This window comes from Schistocerca serialis, chromosome 10, assembly GCF_023864345.2.
Source record: "Schistocerca serialis cubense isolate TAMUIC-IGC-003099 chromosome 10, iqSchSeri2.2, whole genome shotgun sequence".
NCBI lineage: Eukaryota > Metazoa > Arthropoda > Insecta > Orthoptera > Acrididae > Schistocerca > Schistocerca serialis.
In genome coordinates this window covers 149,095,250-149,101,903 of record NC_064647.1, presented here as the reverse complement: position 1 = coordinate 149,101,903, position 6,654 = coordinate 149,095,250, and positions in this window count along the sequence as shown.

Below are 6,654 nucleotides of genomic sequence, written 5' to 3'. Positions count from 1 at the left end.
GAAAGGTGCGACTGGTACTGCACTCGGGAAGTGTAATCCAGAGTTCGACTGGGGAAAATAGCTGCAAAATTTCATACAAGTAGGTGAGTGTCGATCGTCTTTTTTACAAGGTAGGACGGCGGACAATAAACTTTAATCAAAGCGTCATAAAATTTTTAATGATTTGACATTGTGTATGGCCAGTTAAGAATCGATATAAATAACTGATATCGCCGTAAACTGTGATGCATGTAAGGTGACGTAGTGGTTACTATCACTGGCCACCACATCGCGGAGCACCATTATTTACTGTTAAAATTTCTCGAAGTTTTCAAAATTTCTTTGTGCAAATTGTGGTATCAACGATCGATACCACACTAGTTAGGGGTTGCAGATATCGACCGCCGTCCGTAATAGATATCACTGGACCTGCGAGTCGCGACCAGCACCGCTCCGCGGCTTGTGACAAGTATCTAGCGAGCTCTCGTCGACTACATCTGCACGGTTACTCTGCAGTTCACACTTAAGTGCCTGGCAGAGGGGTCATCGAACCATTTTCATACTACTTCTCTACCATTCCACTCTCGAATGGCGCGTGGGGAGAAGGAACACCAAAATCTTTTCTTTTGAGCTCTGATTTCTCTTATTGTATTATGATGATCATTTCTCCCTACGTAGGTGGGTGTCAACAAAATATTTTCGCATTCGGAAGAGAATGTTGCTGATTGAAATTTCGTAAATAGATCTCGCAGCAAGGAAAATCGCGTTTGGTTCAGTGACTGCCACCCCAACTCGAGCATCATATCAGTGACACTCTCACCCCTACTGCGCGATAACACGAAACGAACTGCCCTTATTTGGACTTTTTCGATGTCCTCCGTCAATCCTACTGAGTAAGAATCCCACACCGCACAGCAGTATTCCAGTAGAGGACGGATAAATGTAATGTAGGCTGTCTCTTTAGTGGATTTGTCGCATCTCCTGTTCCGCCAACAAAGCGCAGTGTTTGTTTCTCCTTCCCCACAATATTATCTATGTGGTCTTTACAATTTAAGTTGCTCGTAATTGTAATCCTAGGTATTTAGTCGAATTGACAGCCCTTAGATTTGTGCGATTTATCGTATACCCAAAATTTATTGGTTTTCTTTTAGTAGCCGTGTGGATGACCTCGCTCTTTTCTTTGTTTAGTGCCAATTTCCACTTTTCGCACCATACAGAAATTCTCTCTAGATCATTCTGTAATTAGAATTGATCGTCATGATTTTACTAGACGGTAAATTACAGCATCATCTGCAAACAATCTAAGGGGTCTGCTCAGATTATCACCTAGATCATTTACATAAATCAGGAACAGCAGAGGACCTATGACACTACCTTGCGGAACGCCAGATATCACTTCTGTTCTACTCGATGATTTATCGTTTATCGCTACGAACTGTGACCTCTCTTGTTTGGGACTTCGGAATGTAGCATTGCCTTCTGCTGATAGGAGGCAACCTCTAACAAGGCACTTAGGCAAGTATGGCATAAGTAATGCCTCTCTAGATATGTTTCTAATTATATGTATGCAGCATATGAAGAAGCCTGTAACACAATACATATTATTTTTTACCCATTACTAATTATTTCAGTCGTTGCATCATAACAACTGACGACAAGAAGCATAACATTAATAATGTTTGTATATTCCGGAATATTCGATGTTTGTATGAATACGAGCTCTCCGTCCAGGAGACTGTTGTGTCTGTACATCGGTGTTCGTAATAAACGGGCTTTCAGTGATAACTTTGTACTTGACAGACGACGCTATTTTTGATGTACACTTATGGTTGCGACATGACAATATAGAACAGAGGAAGGAGTTTCTGAAACTTGAGGTCTTGGGCACAGCGTAATATGAAAGCGAAAATTGAAGCGTAGTGCGAGTAAAGGCTGTTAAAAATGAACACATCAGCTACGAAATGAGAAGCTACTGAAAACGACAGACTAGAAGCAGTCAGTGCATGAGGGATCAAATAATGTGACGTCTGCTATGGGGCAGTAGCGTGTCATGGAGAGGTGGGCGTAGTTACATTGAGGTGAGAAAAGACATTGGATAGCGATATGCACATGCAAACCTGCCGATAGCATCATGTTCACGAGGCATAAAAGAGCAGTGTATAGGTGGAGCAGTCATACACTACTGGCCATTAAGGTTGCTATACCAAGAAGAAATGCGGATGATAAACGGTTATTCATTGGACAAATATATTATAGTTGAACTGACATGTGATTACATTTTCAAGCAATTTGGGTGCATAGACCCTGAGAAATCAGTACCCAGAACAACTACCTCTGGCCGTAATAACAGCCTTGATACGCCTGGGCATTGATCAGAGCTTGGATGGCGTGTACAGGTACAGCTGCCCATGCAGCCTTAACACGATACCACAGTTCATCAAGAGTAGTGACTGGCGTATTGTGACGAGGCAGTTGCTCGGCCACCATTGACCAGACGTTTTCAGTTGGTGAGAGATCTGGAGAATGTGCTGGTCAGGACAGCAGTCGAACATTTTCTCTATCCAGAAAGGCCCGTGCAGGACCTGCAACATGCGGTCATGCATTATCCTGCTGAAATGTAGGGTTTCGCAGGGATCGAATTCAGTGTAGAGCCACGGGTCGTAACACATCTGAAATGTAACGTCCACTGTTCAAAGTGCCGTCAGTGCGAACAAGAGGTGACCGAAACGTGTAACCAATGGCACCCCATACCATCACGCCGGGTGATACGCCAGTATGGCGATGACGAATACACGGTTCCAATGTGCGTTCACCGCGATGTCGCCAAGCACGGATGCGACCATCATGATGCTGTAAACAGAACCTGGATTCATCCGAAAAAATGACGTTTTGCCACTCGTGCACCCAGGTTCGTCGTTGAGTACACCATCGCAGACGCTCCTGTCTGTGATGCAGTGTCAAGGGTAACCGCAACCACGGTCTCCGAGCTGATAGTCCATAATGCTGCAAACGTCGTCGAACTGTTCGTGCAGATGGTTGTTGTCTTGCAAACGTCCCCGTCTCCTGACTCAGGGATCGTGATGTGGCTACACGATCCGTTACAGCGATCGGATAAGACGCCTGTCATCTCGACTGCTAGTGATACGAGGCCGTTGGGATCCAGCACGGCGTTCCGTATTACCCTCCTGAACCCACCGATTCCATATTCTGCTAACAGTCATTGGATCTCGACCAACGCGAGCAGCAATATCGCGATACGATAATCCGTAATCGCGATAGGCTACAATACGACCATTATCAAAGTCGGAAACGTGATGGTACGCATTTCTCCTCCTTACACGAGGCATCACAACAACGTTTCACCAGGCAACGCCGGTCAACTGCTGTTTGTGTATGAGAAATCGGTTGGAAACTTTCCTCATGTCAGCACGTTGTAGGTGTCGCCACCGGCGCCAATCTTGTGTGAATGTTCTGAAAAGCTAATCATTTGCATATCGCAGCATCTTCTTCCAGTCGGTTAAATTTCGCGTCTGTAGCACTTCATCGTGGTGTAGCAATTTTAATGGCCAGTAGTGTATATACTCAGATGAGTCATGGGAAAAGGTCTCCAACATAGTTATGGCCACACGGCGGGAATTAACGGACTCTGAGCGCGGAATGGTAGTTGGAGATAGACGCACGGGACATTCGGTTAGGAAATGCTTAGGGAACTGAATATTCCGAGATCCACATTGTCAAGGGTGTGCCGGGAGTACCAGACTTCAGACATTCCCTCTCACCACGGACAACACAGTGGCTGAAGGCCTTCACTTAACGACCGACGGCAGCGGCGCTGGCGTACAGTTGTCAGAGGCAACAGACAGGAACACTGCGTGAAATAGCCACGGAAATCAATGCGGGACGTGCGACGAACTTATTCGTTTGGACACTGCATTGAAATTTAATGGTCTATGACGAGCGCCTTTGCTAACTGCACCAAATCGACGTGACTATATCAGTTGGACCCTAGACTACTGTCCAGGTGGCCTGATCAGATGAGTCTCGATTTCAGTGAGTAAGAGCTGATGGTAGGATCAGAGTGTGGCGCAGACCTCATGAAGCCACGGAGCAAGCTGTCAACAAGGCACTGTAGAACTGGTGGTGGCTCCTTAATGGTGTGGACTGTCTTTTACAGGGGTTGGACGGGGTACTCTGGTCCAACTGAACCGATCATCGACGGGAAATGGTTATGTTCGGCTACTTGGAGATCATTTGCAGCCATTCATGGGCCTTATTTTTACGGATGACAATGCGCCATGTCACCGGGTCACAATTGTTCGCCATTGGTTTGAAGGACATTCTCGACACTTCGAGCGAATGATTTGACCACCCATATCGCCTGACATGAATACCATCGAACATTTATGGGACATAATAGAGCTTTTAGTGCGTCCACAAAATCCTGCACTGGGAACACTTTCGCAATTCAAAATGTTCAAATGTGTGTGAAATCTTATGGGACTTAACTGCTAAGGTCGTAAGTCCCTAAGCTTACACACTACTTAACCTAAATTATCCTAAGAACAAACACACACACCCATGCCCGAGGAAGGACTCTGACCTCCGCCGGGACCAGCTGCACAGCCCATGACTGCACCGTCTTAGACAGCTCGGCTAATCCGGCGCGGCCTTTCGCAGTTATGGACGGCTATAACAGTAACATGGATTCCTATTTTTGCAGGGCACTTCCAACGACTCTGAGTCCTTGACACGTCGAATTGCTGCTCTACGCCAGGGAAAATGCGCTACGACAAGGTATCAGGAGGAATCCCATGACTTCTGTCACGTCAGTGTAACTGCGTGTAGCTGCCATGAATGCTGCAGAGCCATATGATGCCCATGACATGTGTATCACACAAGGGCGTGTAAACGGCCAAGAGATGTACTATAGCAAGACTGCTCACTTTCTCAAATCAGAAGCACACAGTTGTAGCTTGATGGACGTCAGAGAGCAACTTCCACGCTGCTGAAGGGAACTGTGGTTGAAAAATATCCGACAATTAATTGAAATCGTTGGCTGTTTGCTGCACTAAAATGAAGAGGAGAACACAAGAAGTCGCGAAGGGTACACCAAAGCAGTCGGGAGACTGAGACTCCAAAAGACGCATTATATTTTTTAATATTAAGTGAAAAGTACAAAATTGTGAGTGGTCTACAGTGTTACATTATTTAGTTAATCGGCTTTCGCCTTATAAGACTGTCATCAGGCAACAACTGTATATGGTCATCAAAGAGGATACATAAAATGGTTGACTATAGTGAAAAAGATATTACTCATGTATGCTGAGGTTCATACACGGAGTAAACGTCACCTCTGAAAATGCGACCCTAACGTATTTCCAAATATTAAAGATAAGCGTCAAATAAATGTGAAGAAAATGTTACTAATAAACGATAGCAAACACTGATTGCTCACGTAAACGATGAAGCAACCGCAGTCGCGTGTTCTGAAATATTTCGGAAAAACCGGTTGTTTAAACGTCTCCGAGGCAAATGGATTGAGAGTTCCTCAACGAAAAATACCCGACTTCATTCCATACCACTGAAACTGCAGTTAATCGTTTCTGGTGAGGTATTATAGGAGTGATGGAAGTTGAAGACTCATGTGAGAATTCTCAGAGGGCAAATACTCTGTAAATACTGAAAATAAAGAAAGATACTACATGAAGTGTGGATAGCTTTATGGAGACAAAATTTATCGCCATTCTGTACGGCTATTAACTCGTGTGGAATCATTTCATTACAAATCCATTATGGGGATTACGTTTACCTGTATTTGATACTTGTCTTCCCTGTGGAGGATGGAATAATTTAGTGGGATAATGTGCTTTCGTGCACTGATTAATATACCCATATATGTCCGTTTTAGCCAAATGAAAAGCAAAAAACTTCCAAGAGGAACTCATTTCCAGGTGTTAACGCAACTGGACGTTTCTACGCCTACCTAAGCCATTGTGTTTGCTATGGGTGCGCTGCAGTCCCTTCCCTTCAACATCTGTGGGAAGTTATCAACAGCCAAGTTTTATAGGTACTGTACATGTTGCAAACAGCCTTTTATAAGAAAGATATTATCTGCTCATTATAGCAAGTCTCAACTGCGTATACTTAGGTAATTAATTAGTTAGAGACAAGGTCGATTGATACATACATCAAAATTACTTTTAACTATTCAGTTCGCAGGATATTGGCTTAATTGTTATTTAGATATGGCTGCATGGTGCCATTTACTGATCAGTTCAAATAACTGAAAAAAAATTTTGTTTACTAACAGAAGATAGAATGTAATCGTTTTACGTTAAACAAATAGATGGCGTTGCCCAGAATAAGACTTTCAGCTTACTTCAAAACTTACATGTTGCTATCTGTCAGGTAGTTAAAACGATTAGGTAAGTGATCAGAGAGTTTGACAACAATATTATTAATCATTTTCTGATTGTAAGTAAGTTTTAATGAAGAGTAATGAAGGTAATTTTCCTTCTAGCATAATAATCATAGATGCCATCGTTCCTTATGAGCTCAGATGGATTATTTACAACAAATTTCGTGAGAGTGGATGTGCACAGTGATTCTGTAGTTAAATGCCTAACTCCTTAAACATATGTCTACAATATGACGGAAGGTGGCATTGCATGTTCT